Source organism: Triticum aestivum, chromosome 2B, assembly GCF_018294505.1.
Source record: "Triticum aestivum cultivar Chinese Spring chromosome 2B, IWGSC CS RefSeq v2.1, whole genome shotgun sequence".
NCBI lineage: Eukaryota > Viridiplantae > Streptophyta > Magnoliopsida > Poales > Poaceae > Triticum > Triticum aestivum.
Genome location: NC_057798.1, coordinates 801,269,321 through 801,285,664, shown reverse-complemented (window position 1 = coordinate 801,285,664; position 16,344 = coordinate 801,269,321).

The window sequence follows — 16,344 nt, the reverse complement described above, 5'->3', positions numbered from 1 at the left end:
AACCAATGAAGTAGTAGCAAGGAGTGCTCACATATATATCATCATCATCACCAGATTTCAGAGTAGCTTCAAGAGTTAAAACGCCGGTTCTAGGAAAATTCACAAACTCCTTCAAACTCCTCACAACAATACCAGGAATAACCTGACAAAACACATCAAGCTATCAGAAATAGAATAAAAATTCAAAACTATAAATAGAAGACGTAATAAAAATAAATAAATAAATAAATAGAAACAAAGAAAAAAACAATGGGAAAAAAATCTGACCATATGATGACCATTAACATTCATGGAATCAATCTTGTGAACAAAAGGACAACTGGGTATGTAGTCATCATCAAATAGTTGACACCTCATGAAATACATCTGCTGATAATGAAGAAAAACACCACGGGTGTAATAACAACTCCCAACAAGTTCCTTCTCAGAGTCGCTCAAACCATGTAGAGCTACAAAATATAATTACACGGGCTCAAGGGAATAGAAAAAATCAAAATGTACAATAAAACAAGATAAAAACTTCCTTAAAAATAAACATTACCAACATACGGTAAAGGAGACAACGCATCTCCACGACCAACATGATAAAAATCAATACCAATCCAAGTTCCATAATGTTCAAGCCTAATGGTCATTATATGACGAGCAATATCAATATCTTCGTCACCCCTCCTTATGGCTAAATCCCTACACTCCTCGAGGTAATGAGCAAGATGAGCTCTAACACTGCACAGAACATACTGCACAACAAATCAAAACAAGGATCATAATCAAAATCTAAACAGCATGGGCCAGGACCACACGCCTCAAACTATAAAAAATTGAACAACTATAAAATGATTTTCTTACAACACGCCTCCAACAACGTCAATCCAAGACCACACTGAACCCATCTACAGAAGAAACAACAGAAGAACACGGGCCACCAGGCATCCGGCAAAAAGGACAAGCCATAACTGCAAGGAACACAATGGTTATCAAGAACTAATACCACAAAACCCAGTTGAAACTTGACATCTGATAGTGTTGGTAGTCCCCACCCATAACTACCCCATAAATCTTCATATCCGGAAATATAATGGGAACAAAAAGAGAAACGAATAAGGGGGAAACACACTCGACGCTAAAGAAGGACCGCCCTAAGAGCAGGCAACAAGTGCGGCGGCCGGAACAGCTGTCGCCGTAACCACGAGACAAGAGCAGTGGCGGCGACGGGCGGAGACGACGGCAAAGAAAGAATAGTGCGGGACGAGGGTTCGCCCACACCATAGAGAAACAGATCTCAAAACAGATCAAAAGGTATTACAAAACATTAAAAGTATAAAGACTAAAGTAAAAAAAGGAAAAACCACAAAGGGAAACCGGAAACCGGAAATCACGGGAGAAGCCGTGCGCATGCCAAGTGTCGCACGCGGAGCGCATCGGAAAAGTCTCAGGAGCGCTCCGCACGAGACACTTGGCGCGGGGGGAGCGCTCCCCGACTAATCGTTGTGGGGAGCGCTCTTCAATTAGGGATTTCGTACGAGTGCACGTATGAAAAAGGTCCCTAGAATGGTCTCAAATCCTATTTGACGACCTCAGAGCTGGTCAACTCCTATTTGACGACCTCAAAGCTGGTTATAGGAAACATGCGCACACCCTTTCTCTCCTGGGCTCGAACTGCGAACCTCCTAGTTCATTTCCGACCGCAGTAACCATAAGGAAATGGCCTGGCCCGCAACTGTAGATGCTTCTTCGATACTGAAGGAAGAAGACTCACTATAAGCGAGATATAGTCTTTGCGAGGAAGAAAGCTAGTCGATAGTAGTTGCTGGCGTGAAGCCAGGCTCGGCCCATGTATGATTCAGTGGCAAGCCCGCGTATGAAGAAGGTCCCTAACATCGGCTCAACTCCTATTTGACAACCTCAGAGCTGGTTATAGGAAACATGCGCACACCCTTTCTATCCTGGGCTCGAACTGCGAACCTCCTAGTTAATTTCCGGTTGCAGTAAGCATAAGGAAATATCATGTGGAAGAAGAAAGGTAGTCGACTTCAGTTGCCAGTGTGTAGCCGCCCCGTGCCATGTATGACGATTCCATTGTCAAGCCCACGTACGAGTGCATGTATGAAAGGTCCCTAATATCATGTCAGCTGTATAGGATCATGCAGAGCAATATGGCGATGAACACACATGTCATGAGACGGAATGGTGTAAGTGGCATGGCAATATATCTTGGAATGGCTATGAAAATGCCATGATAGGTAGATATGGTGGTTGTTTTCAGGAAAATATAAGGATGCTTATGTGTGATAGAGCGTATCATATCATGGTGTTTGGATGTACCAACGAAGTTTGCACCAACTCTCGAGGTGAGAAAGGGCAATGCACGATACCAGAGAGGCTAGGAAAGGTGAGAGTGCGTATAATCCATGGACTCACATTAGTCATAGAAACTCATATTCTTATTGTGAAATTTTTATTAGCCCTCGAAGCAAAGTACTACTCGCACGCCTTTAGGGAGGAGATTGGTAGAAGTTAAGCATCGCACACCCCCGACTCAAACAACACAAATGATTTCAACCAGGAATTAAAACGCTCCAACATTGCGGTCATGTCATGACTGACACTTAAATAAGTTATCATAAAAAGCTTTAATATCAATATTTCTACTAACCAATGACCATCAACAATACTCTTTTATATTACGACATCAATATAATTAAATCATATGTTTCATATTTAGTGATCTATATGAAAGTTTTTATTATATCAATCTTATATACCTATCATTACCAGATTAGTCCCATAACCCGTGTACATTACCACTTCCTATTTAATACTCTCAAAATGATTTAAGTAAAGAATGAGAGTATAATTATTTTTATAAAATATATAATAACCTAGATAGACTAATTGTGTTGATACTCTTATGAAAAATATTATGAGGATCACCTTTCTTTGCCTCCGCAGGCGTCGTCGTCGGTCCACCTCGTCTCTTGTGGCCTTAGGGTCATGGGAGCGGAGTGGATCCTGATCCTTGTCTAAGGGAGGGCTCCGTTTTTAGATTTTTCTTCTAGTTTTGTTAGGGTTTGTGTCTTGCTCAGGATGGTGAGACAGCGGCGGCTCTCGGAAGATGGAATATGGTTCTCCCGTCTAGACCCTGTTCTGGTGGTGCTTCTAGCATCATCGGTGGGCGTGTGGGGGTGTGTCTCCGGCATACATGTATTTCGTGGATTTGCTCGGATTTGGTCGTCGTTCGTCTATGTTCTTGCGTCTTCAGGTTGGATTCTTCTAATCCATGTTACTCTTCATAGGCGACGGTTGTTGTTCTGTTGCGCTGGTCCTATGGGGCCTTAGTATGACGATCTCCTGACTGTTTACTACAACAATTTTCCCCCGGCTCCGGCGAGTGATGGCGATGACAGCGGCGTGTCTTCAATTTTTTTTCTAAAAACTAAAATAAAGAGTACTTTGATGTCAAAAAACTCAGTAACCGAAATAGAAAACAAAAGTGATTCTACAATTGTATGGTATGCCCAAAGGCCTAATTTTTTCTTATCTTGCGCACTAGGGCCCGTCGCATGTCAGTCTCCGCACCCCCTCCGATTCTTTGGTTAGGCGCAATTTCACCATAAGAGCGTGTGCTGCTATTCCTAGGGTAGACAAAGAGCAGCGATCCTTAAAAGAATCATGGGGTGTGCACTAGAGTTGAGGATTCCGGAGAATGGTAGGCTGCCGAACAGGTCCTCTTCCAGTCAAAAGTTTGCCCGGAAACCACACGTCGTGAACACTGAATTTTGCTTACGCGCAAGTACACCACGCACGATGTGTCTACAAAATGGAGCCAGCGTTAGCTACATGGGTGGAGAGAGGAAGACGAAGATCTATCGGGAGAAGGATGTATGCGTTGAGTGTGCTGGTGCTGGTTGTAGCTGCGGTGCTCCTCGCCATGACCGCCGGCGCCATAGAAGGCCGGAGGATGCTCGGGAGCCGAGGGGGCGGCGCCGCGCCAGGCTCGCCAGCGGCGCACAGCCTCATCCATAATGAGGACATCATCAAGCGTGGTGTTTAGATCGTTCGAGAAGCAAAAAGAAATTATACTCTTTCAGGTTGTCTGTTCACTCTGATACGTAGCTTCAGAGCATCTCCAGCCGTTCGGCCTCCCAGGAGCATAAAAATCGCCTCTGGGGACGAGCCAGCGATTCTTTCGGCATTGGGGGCGGTTTTGCGCCCAGTCGTCGCCCCCAGCTCGCCCCTAATCGCCGATTTTAGCTCACTTTTGAAGCCCCATTTCGGCGAAAAAAGGCCCATATGGGCGAGAATAGGTCCATATTCGGCGTGGTTCGCCGTGGCTTGGCGTTCAATTATCAACATAAATATTTTTTTATCACATATTTCATCATAGAAATTTCAAATACTTCAACAAAATAGTACAACAACAAATAGTTCATTACAAATTATATAGTTCAACAAATAAAAACTCCTATTTCATCACACGTCGCGCTCAGTGTCGCCCTTGAGCCTCCATAGGTGCTCTATCAGATCTTGCTGCAGTTGATGATGCACCTATGGGTCTTGGATCTCCTGACGCATACTGAGGTAGGCAGTCCAGGTTGCCGGTAGCTGGTGATCAACTTGGGCAAGAGGACCCTGCCGGTGGTATGGTTCAGTGTCAAACACTGGCTCTTCCTACTCGCTCTCAATGATCAAGTTGTGCAAGATGACACAACAGGTCATAATCTCCCACGTTTGATCTTTCGACCAGGTCTGAGCGGGGTACCGGACAACAGCAAATCGAGATTGGAGCACACCAAATGCCCGCTCGACATCCTTCCTGCAAGCCTCCTGAATCTTCACAACCCAGGCGTTCTTGCCTCCAGCCACAGGGTTTTTGATGGTCTTGACAAATGTCGACCATCTCGGATAGATGCCATCAACTAGATAGTACCCCTTGTTGTACTGCCGCCCATTGATCTCGAAGTTCACCGGAGGAGAATGACCTTCAACAAGCTTGGAAAAGACAGGAGAGCACTGCAGCACGTTGATGTCATTGTGAGTTCCTGGTATACCAAAAAGGAGTGCCAAATCCAGAGGTCCTGTGTGACCGCCGCCTCAAGTACCACACTACAACCGTCTTTGGCGCCTTTATACATCCCCTGCCAAGCAAATGGGCAATTCTTCCATTTCCAATGCATGCAGTCGATGCTTCCAAGCATCCCAGAAAATCCTCTTGCTGCATTTTGTGCTAGGATCCGAGCAGTGTCTTCCGCATTGGGTGTTCTCAAGTATTGCGGTCCAAACACCGCCACCACTGCCCGACAGAACTTGTAGAAACACTCTAGGCTGGTCGACTCGGCCATGCGCCCATAGTCGTCGAGTGAGTCACGGGAGCTCCGTACGCAAGCATCCTCATTGTTGTCGTGCATTTCTGGATGGAGGTGAATCCAGGTGAACCGGTGCAATCCATCTTGCATTTGAAGTAGTTGTCGAACTCCCGGATGGAATTAACAATCCAGAGGAAAAGCTTTCTGCTCATCCGATAACTGCGCCGAAATGTTTTGTCGCCGTGAAGTGGAGCATCGGCAAAGTAGTCGGAGTAGAGCATGCACTAGCCCTTGAGATGATGCCGGTTCTTTGCTTTCACCCGCCCCGGTGCCGAGCCACCTCGCCGCGGCTTTTCATTGATCGCCAGCAGCTGGGTGAGGGCGGCGAGCACCATGAGATGCTCTTCTTCCTGGACGTCGGCCTCGGCTTCCTCCTCCAACAGCGCGGCGAGCACTTCCTCGTCATCCGAGTCCATCGCCGAGGCAGGCAAATCACCGAACACCTTGCATGCGGTGGGCGTGCACCCGCCACTAAACTGCCCCTCCGCGGCCGGAAACGGTGGCCGAAAACGCCCAGCTGGTGTCGGAGGGGCTGTCGCAACGAACCTATGCTATTTTTCTGGCGGGGAATGGCTATCTACCGGCGAAGGGCGGCGGGGTGGCGCCGGGATATACTTACTTGCGGCCGAGAGCATGGGGGTGGGAGGCGGTCGGGGAAGAAAATCTTGACTTTTCACCTGACGGCGTGGGCCAGCCGCGCTTTTCCCTTGCGCCGGAGCCCCCAAGCGCCCCCCAGCGCGCCGGGTTCGGCCTGCGGCCACCGGGCGGAAAAAACGGCCGAACAAGCGCTTTTCGTCGTCCTGCAGGCTCGACTGGACCGTTTTTTTGGCGCCGATGCCGAAAAAGTCGCCTGGGGGGGCCTGTTGGGGGCGCGGCTGGAGATGCTCTCACTTGCTATTCAGCATTGGTAGCTGTGAAGGTTATGATTTACCGTTTCCTTAACTTATTCTGTAGCATGCTACGACTATTTTTTTTTGCAGGAAAGCATACGGCTATTATTGCAGTATCAGAATTTTATGTCCGACACAGTGGTGTAATTTTGGCCTAATTAATTGGACATGTTTATTCTTTTTTTTGTTGAATGGCCAGATTACTCAGCAGAATTTTCATTTCAAAAGGGCCAAATCATTCAAGCAGTTAAAAAAATCATTTCAAAGAAGAATCGATTCATTTGATTGATCACGCCACTACGAGCAGTTCGCTGTATATTGGAACACCGCCCTCCAATGAAAGAAATCTGCATTAGTGAGACAAACAGGACATACACAAGCATATTTGCATCACTCCTACCGGCTGCCCTAAAATCCCATTGTTAGAGTCCAAAGCAAAATGAAATCTCCCCGTGCGTTTGGATTCTGGACCGTCCGATCAAGCTCCCTGACGAGTCCTATTCGTCGGATCACGAGATGGAGCGATCCGGGTCGTCCGATCGCGAGATGGTGCGATCCGGGCCGTCTGATCTCTCCCAGCACTGCTAGGCCATGCCACCGCGTGTAAATTCCGTGCCCCACCAAGGGTATTCTCATCTTTTTGCATCCACTAGTAGAAATGGGGGCAAAGGTCCAGGCCAGGTCAGCCCATTATTCCTGATTCAGTTCAGAACCGGGACCCATGGGGGATTGGACCCGTTTCGTGAGCCCCGGGGGCCGGCCGGGCAACATGGGCCATTGGTCCCGGTTCGTCTGGACATTTTGGTCCCGGTTGTTGGGACGAATCAGGACCAATGGGCCTCGCTCCTGGCCCACCACCACTGGTCCCGGTTGGTGGCTTGAACCGGGACCAAAGGCTGCCCTTTAGTCCCGGTTCATGCCATCAACCGGGACCAATGAGGTGCCTATATATACCCCCTCGCGTAAGAGCAGAGCACACTGCTCTGTTTTTTCTGGCCGCCGAGGAGGAGAGGGCTTGGTGGTGCTCTAGGTCATCTCCTATGCACACAAGGTGTTCGATGGAATGCCCGAGCCACACTACTTAAGCTTTCTCCTCTCCAAGCTCGACCTCCAAACTCCATTTTCTTCAATATTTGTCTAGGTTTAGCGGTCCGCCGCGCCCCGTCCCCGTCTTCACTGCCGTCGATCACCCGCACCGATCTCATCGTCGGCACCACCGTGATGAGCCTCTTGATCTTATCTTCTTTCTAAAAGGAAAAATATTCTTACTTGTATATTTAGATAGATACTTGTATTATTTTCTTACTTTTATTATTGCATCTTATATAGTGCGATGGTTTTGGTATCCGCTCCCATCAGCCCTCGTCCTTTCTATGATTCGGATGTGGTGTATATTATCTTTATAACTATTGGTTCATTTATTGTTTATGAAAATTATGCCGACCAACGTGACATAGATTTTATTTATCTAGGAGGTATGTGAACCGAAAATTCCAACCGACCTTGTTGTCGAGAGGTTAAATTTAGTTGAAGAAGAAAACAATTTCTTGAAGAAAAAAAATTGAGGAGGAGAAGATGATATTGGAGTTGCATGTTGCGGATGTTGTCAATGATCACAAGATCAAGATGGATGCAATGCGCTTGAAGATTAGAAAGATTAGAAAATATGCCATTCATACCGAGGCTTGGTATCATTATGCCGTTGGATCAATTGTTACCTTGGTTGCGATTATGATCGCATTTGTCTTCGCATTGAAATGTTTTACATAGTTTCAATGTATGGTTTAATTAACTAGATGCTCTGGAGAGCTATATGTTGTTAGATGAGAACTATGTATGCACTTTGGTTTTAATGTGATGATGAACTTTTATTAATTTGGTCACTTATTTATCTATTCATGATGTTCTGTAATGGTTTTTGACACACTTAATTATATATAATGCACGTAGATGAACCGGCAATGGATGTACGGTGACAGACACAACTCCGACTACATTAAGGGCGTGCATGAGTTTCTCTAAGCGGCTGAGGCAAACAAGCAGAATGGTTTTATGTTTTGTCCATGCATTAAATGTGGGAATACGATGTCTTACTCTAACCGGAAAATCCTTCACACCCACCTGTTTTACAAGGGTTTCATGCCATACTATAATGTTTGGACGGGCACGGAGAAATAGGGGTTATGATGGAAGACGGCGAAGAAAAAGAGTACGATGACAACTATGTGCCCCCTGAATACGGTGATGCTGCAACGGGGGGAGCTAGTGAAGATCAAGAAGAACCAGACGATGTGCCCAATGATGCTGCAACGGGTGAAGCTGCTGAAGATCAGGAGGAACCAGACGATGTCCCCGATGATGATGATCTCCGCCGGGTCATTGTCGATGCAAGGACGCAATGCGAAAGTCAAAAGGAGAAGCTGAAGATCGATCGCATGTTTGAGGATCACAAAAAAGGGTTGTACCCCAATTGCGAAGATGGCAACACAAAGCTCGGTACCGTACTGGAAATGCTGCAGTGGAAGGCAGAGAATGATGTGACAAAGGATTTGAGAAGCTACTGAAAATATTGAAGAAGAAGCTTCCAAAGGATAGCTAATTGCCCGACAGTACATACGCAGCAAAGAAGGTCGTATGCCCTCTAGGATTGGAGGTGTAGAAGATACATGCATGCCCTAATGACTGCATCCTCTACCGCGGTGCATACAAGGATCTGAACGCATGCCCGGTATGCGGTGCATTGCGGTATAAGATCAGACGAGATGACCCTGGTGATGTTGACGGCGAGCCCCCCAGGAAGAGGGTTCCTGCGAAGGTGATGTGGTATGCTCCTATAATACCAGAGTTGAAACGTCTATTCAGAAACGGAGAGCATGCCAAGTTGATGCGATGGCACAGTGAGGACCGTAAGAAAGACGGGAAGTTGAGAGCACCCGCTGATGGGTCGCAGTGGAGAAAAATCGAGAGAAAGTACTGGGATGAGTTTGCAAAGGACCCAAGGAACGTATGGTTTGCTTTAAGCGCAGATGGCATTAATCCTTTCGGGGAGCAGAGAAGCAATCACAGCACCTGGCCCGTGACTCTATGTATGTATAACCTTTCTCCTTGGATGTGCATGAAGCGGAAGTTCATTATGATGCCAGTTCTCATCCAAGGCCCTAAGCAACCCGGCAATGACATTGATGTGTACCTAAGGCCATTAGTTGAAGAACTTTTATAGCTGTGGAATGGAAACAGTGTATGTACGTGGAATGAGCACAGACAGGAGGAATTTAACCTAAAGGTGTTGCTGTTCGTGACCATCAACGATTGGCTCGCTCTCAGTAACCTTTCAGGACAGACAAACAAGTGATACCACGCATGCACGCACTGTTTAGATGACACTGAAAGTATATACCTAGACAAATGCAGGAAGAATGTGTACCTGGGCCATCGTCGATTTCTTCCGACCAACCATCAATGTCGAAAGAAAGGCAAGCATTTCAAAGGCGAGGCAGATCACCGGAAGAAGCCCGCCATGCATACCGGTGATCACGTACTTGCTATGGTCAATGATTTACATGTAATCTTTGGAAAGGGTCCCGGCGCATTAGCTGTTCCGAATGACGTTGAGGGACACGCACCCATGTGGAAGAAGAAATCTATATTTTGGGACCTACCCTACTGGAAAGACCTAGAGGTCCGCTCTTCAATCGACGTGATGCACGTGACGAAGAACCTTTGCGTGAACCTGCTAGGCTTCTTGGGCGTGTATGGAAAGACAAAAGATACACCTGAGGCACGGGAGGACCTGCAATGTTTGCACGAAAAAGACGGCATGCCTCCGGAGCAGTATGAAGCTCCTACCAGCTACGCTCTTACGAAAGAAGAGCAAGAAATCTTCTTTGAATGCATGCTCAGTATGAAGGTCCCGACTGGCTTCTCGTCGAATATAAAGGGAATAATAAATATGGCAGAGAAAAAGTTCGAGAACCTAAAGTCTCATAACTGCCACGTGATTATGACGCAACTGCTTCCGCTTGCATTGAGAGGGCTTCTACCAGAAAACGTCCGATTAGCCATTGTGAAGCTATGTGCATTCCTCAATGCAATCTCTCAGAAGGTGATCGATCCAGAAATCGTACCAAGGCTAAGGAGTGATGTGGCGCAATGTCTTGTCAGTTTTGAGCTGGTGTTCCCACCATCCTTCTTCAATATCATGACACACGTCCTAGTTCATCGAGTCGACGAGATTGTCATTCTGGGGCCCGTATTTCTACACAATATGTTCCCCTTTGAGAGGTTCATGGGAGTCCTGAAGAAATATGTCTGTAACCGCGCTAGGCCAGAAGGAAGCATCTCCATGGGCCATCAAACAGAGGATGTCATCGGGTTTTGTGTTGACTTCATTCCTGGCCTTAAGAAGATATGTCTCCCTAAATCGCGGTATGAGGGGAGACTGACTGGAAAAGGCACGCTTGGAAGGGACTCAATAATATGCAGGGACAGATATTCTTGGTCTCAAGCACACTACACAGTTCTACAGAACTCTACCTTGGTGACCCCGTATGTCGATGAACACAAGAACAGTCTGCGCTCCAAACACCCGGAGCAGTGCGACGACTGGATTACATGTGAACACATCAGGACTTTCAGCAGTTGGTTGGAAACACGTCTCAGAGGTGACAACACTGTTTGTGATGAGCCGTACTTGTTGTCCAGGGGACCATCTTTAACTGTATTGATTTAGAAAGGATACGAGATAAATGGGAATACATTTTACATGATTGACCAAGATCAAAAGAGCACCAACCAAAACAGCGGTGTCCGCTTTGATGCAACAACCGAGAGGGGAAAGGACACATATTATGGTTACATAGTGGACATATGGGAACTTGACTACGGACATGATTTTAAGGTCCCTTTGTTTAAGTGCAAATGGGTCAATCTGTCATGAGGCGGGGTACAGGTAGACCCACAGTACGGAATGACAACGGTGGATCTGACAAATCTTGGGTACACTGACGAACCGTTCGTCCTAGCCAATGATGTGGCACAGGTTATCTATGTGAAGGACATGTCTACCAGACCGAGAAAAAGAATAGATAAGGAAGCGAATACATCATACGATGAGCCAAAGCGCCACATAGTTCTTTCAGGAAAAAGGGACATCGTGGGAGTGGAGGGCAAGACAGACATGTCTGAAGATTACGAAAAGTTTCATGAAATTCCTTCCTTCAAAGTCAAGGCTGACCCAAGCATCCTAATAAACGATGAAGATTATCATGGTTACGGTGCAATAAGCAAATGACACAAGCGAAGAAAAATTGAAGACTTTCTCCCGCAACTATCATGATGATACCATGCCAACTTTGTAACAGACGAGTATGATACCATTGTCCGTTTTGTACATGCACATGCTATGTGGGCGAAATTATGATACCATGCCAACTTTCAACTTTTTGAGAGTTCATTTGAAATTCTTTAATGTCTTCTGGTTCGACCCTCGTAATAACATTAATCCCGGTTCGCTCCTTGTCAACTATGTTCTCACCAAGAACACTCTCAAGAGGGCAGCCACGTGGGTCATTGGTCCCGGTTCGTCTGGACCTTTTGGTCCCGGTTCCACGCACGAACCGGGACCAATGCACCTCGCCCCTAGCCCATGACCATTAGTCCCGGTTTGTGCCACAAACCGGGACTAAAGGGTTGGTCCTCGTTGCGCTCAGAGTTTAGTCCCACCTCACCAACCGAAGGGCGCTCACACCGGTTTATAAGCCCGTCCCTCTCTGCCTTGTTGAGCTCCTCTCAAAGTGAAAATAGATGCCCCTATACAGGGAATTTGACTAAAATTCATAGTGAATTTCTCTGAATTTCAGAGAAATTCACTATGAATTTAGGTTGAATTTTCTCTATAGGCGCATCTATGTTCATTTTTTTAGTAAAGTTAATCACAAACTTGTGATTCACACAAATTTCAACCTTTGGGCTGCTGAAAAGAGGCCTTTGGTCCCTGTTGGTGGCACCAACCGGGACTAAAGGGGGTCATTGGTCCCGGTTTGTGCCACGAACCGGGACCAAAGCCTTTGCTATATAAGCAACACTTGGGAATTTTTCAGATTTCCCTTGCCAGTTGCCCCCGACGACGCTGACTACCTCCTCGACGCCGCCAGGCTGCCCGTGCTCGCCGTCGCCGCCTGCTCCTCCTCCTCGTCGCCCCTGCCCCGTGCTCGCCGTCGCCGCTCGCTCCTCGTCGCCGTCGCCCTGCCCCTGCCCCGTCCCGCACCCGCACGTCGGCACCCTCGCCGCCTCCGTTGTTGCCTCGAGCTCCCCTGATCACGCGCGCCGCCCCGATGCCCCGAGCCCCTGCCACGTGCTCGCCGTCGCCGCCCGCTCCTCGTCGCCGTCGCCCTGCCCCTGCCCCATCCGGCCCCCGCGCGCCGGCGCCCTCGCCTGCCCCCGCTGTGAGCCGCCGCCCCGGCTCTGTTTTTTTTATTAGTTTACTTTTTTTGTTCATATATATATATATAATGTAATATGTGTATGTATGTGGCTATATGTTTTTGTTCATATGTGGATATATTTTATTAGTTTAATTTTTTTGTTCATATGTGATGTATATGTGTATGTGGCTATAATGTATATGTGTATGTGATGTATATGTGTATGTCGCTAGAATATGCTAATTAAATATATATGTCAAAAATGTTTTTTTGTTCATAGAAAGTTTTTTGTTCATATATAGAAAGTTTTTATATATGACAATGGATATATATTCGATATATATGAGAAATGATGATCCATGGAAAAGTTTTATATATGCAAAAGTTACAATTTTAGAAAAGTTTTATATATCTAACTAGGAAGGGAAGAAGAAGAAAAAGAAGGATAGGAAAGAAGAAACTAAGAAGAGGAAAGAAAGAATAAGAGGAGAGGAAGAAGAGGAAAAATAAATAAGAAGACGGAAAAAGAAGAAAAGAAAGAGGAGAATAAGAAAGGAATAGAGGAGAAGAAGAAGAAATAGAAAAAAATTCTATTTTTTCTTCTTCTCCTCTATTCCTTTCTTCTTCTCCTCTTTTTTTTTCATCTTTTTTTCTTCTATCTTCTCCTCTATTCCTTTATTCTTCTCCTCTTTTTATTTCTTCTTCATTTTCTTATGTTTTATCGGGTCTGTCGTCGTTCATATACCCCTCCCGATAACTTCAACACGAGGGGGGGGTCGATATACCCCCTCCCCGATAATATTATTTTCCCATGTACATATGTCGTGTCGATATAAACTCCCGATAACTTCAACATGTGGGGGGGGGTCGATATACCCCCTCCCAATAACTTCAACACGAGGGGGGGTCGATATACCCCCTCCCCGTTACTATTATTTTCCCATGTATGTATGTCGTCGTTGTCGATATAAACCCCTCCCGATAACTTCAACACATGGGGGGGGGGGTCGATATACCCCCTCCTGATAACTTCAACACGTGGGGGGGTCGATATACCCCCTCCCCGATAATATTATTTTCCCATGTACGTATGTCGTCGTTGTCGATATAAACCCCTCCCGATAACTTCAACACGTGGGGGGGTCGATATACCCCCTCCCGATAACTTCAATACATGGGGGGGGATCGATATACCCCCTCCCCGATAACATTATTTTCCCGTGTATGTATCTCGTCGTTGTCGATATTACCCCCTTGAAGCATTGTCGAGGCCACCCCAAACCCTAGAGAAGCAACGTCGAGGCCACGAATTAATATGATTCCTTACTATGATTAGCTAGCTAGTTCTACGTTTGCCACTAGCTAATATATCCATCTGTCATGTTTGAATAATAATTGCCATGTTGTATATATTTGTAGAAACTATGGACACCCCCCGAGACGAAGCATAAGAAGTGTTGTTGGGGGACATAATCGCACAAGGAAGTGATGCCGTCTGCTCGATGTTTCTCAACGACACCGATGGTCTGGGAGGAGAGGGTGAAGAAGCAGCTGGCTATGATTATGATGGCTCCGATGACCCAATACCGGTGCAAGAAGGAGACCGTGAGGACGGCTCCGGTGACCCAATGACAGTGCAAGAAGGAGACCGTGATGACGGCTCCGGTGACCGAACCGAGTCCGGCCAGGTATATATATTAGTTAAGCCTATGCTGACTAGCTAATTGATACATTCATTATTTTGGTATGTACACATATTAATTAACTCTCGTCTTTGTTCTTTTTTCTAGCCCTCTGGATCAAGCACAACTTCGGTAAATAGACGAGGCCCGAAGAAAAAGTTGAGCTCGGATGAAAGGTTTGAGATCATAGCAATCGCATCCGGACAAAGAACGCATTTGTTGCTCAGTGCGGGGTTTTGGTTAGGGACAAGATCCCGATCAGCATCCACCAATGGTATAAGCCTAAGAACGAAGACCCTGAGGTGTCTTATGTCAATGATATGCAGAAAAATGATCTTTGGACTAAGCTGAAGTGAAATTTCACCCTACCGTCAGAGGATGATCCGGAGAAGCCAGTTAAAGAGCAATTAATCAAGTATTTTCTATTAAGAAGATGGCAGACCTTTTCAGGAGGTGGAAGAAAGACCTAAATAGGTTAGTCGACAAAAAAGAGACACCAGAATTCAAGGGCAAATATGAGAAGATCAGAGATCACTGGCCCGCATTTGTGGCCCACGAGACATCGGAAAAGAGTAAGAAGATGTCGGCCACAAACAAGCAAAATGCTGCAAAGAAGAAGCTTCACCATCGCATGGGGTCAGGTGGCTACCTCAAAGCCCGGCCTAAGTGGGCCAAGGCTGAGAATGATCTGGTTGATAAAGGGATCGAACCAGAGACAATGAACTGGCCAGACCATTGCCAGACTTGGTTCTTCGGGGCTGGCGGAACCTTGGACCCTGTATCAGGGAAGTGCATTTGGACGGACGAGCAATTGGAAATACCAGTCAAGAGGCTTCAGCACTATACAGATGCAGCACAACAAGGGATGTTCGTTCCAGACAGAGAGAACAACGAGCACACAATGGCCCTCGGGAATCCTGAGCACCCTGGATGGACACGAGGCACGCCAGGCTCCGTTCCGTGAAATGCTGGTTTTCCGGACGCAGGCGGTTACAAATGCCAGGAGAGGAGGAAAAAAGTGCAGCAGACCCAACTGCAGGCGCTGCACACAAGGGTACAAGCGATAGAGGAACGAGAAGCAAATCGCAGCAAACGAACTGCCGAAGCTTTCCCCGAAGCTACCCCGCCATCTCAGCGGAGAAGCAGCGTGGCTTCCACCGAGCTGCTTCAGCCGGAGCATGTCTTGACGGCTCCTGCCAGCTATCCCGTGGATGCTATCACGGAGTCTCAAAATTGCCACATTATGACGCAATGGATGAATTTGAAGGTCAAGGCAGCTGTTGGCTCTGCTTATCCTACTGAACCCGGCGCAACTTTTCACTGCTGGCCGATTCCAGAAGGATATGCTAGGGTGATGGTTGATGAAATAATGGAGGGATTTGAGGACCTCCAGCTTGACCACCCTACCGGTGAAGGGGAGACTAGGCTGGGTTCTGCTCTAAAGACTACATGCCTATGGCAGAAGGAGCTCATCAACCTTCTGAACTGGACGCCTCCGCCTCCTCCTCCTCCTCCGTCGAGTCAGGGCACTCCGCCTCCTCCACCGCCTCCTCCTCCGGCGAGTGACGATCAGGGCACTCGGCCTCCTTCTCCGGCGCGTGGCGGCACTCCGCCTCCTTCTCCGCCTGCGCCCGAGCAGCCAGCAGCCTCCTCCTCCGCCTCGCCAGCAAGGGTTGAAGAGACCCGCTGCCGCCCCGGCTGGTCCAGCACGTCGTAGTCCTTCCCTTCCGCCCTGTAAGCAAGCACGAAAGAAAACAACCGCAGTCTGCTCCGTCTGCTCCCGCGTCTAGCAGTACAGCCAGAGGCGGGAGGCAATACAGATGCGGTCCACCTCTCAAGCCTCTAGAGAAGTTACCGTACAAGAGGATCGAGGAGGAAAACGTGAAGATCGTGCGGACTGAGGTGAAGGACTTCTTTGAAGGGTTGAAAGCAAAGAGACATCCACCTACGGAGGAGAAGGTAGATCCGGTGAAAGCAAAGCGCA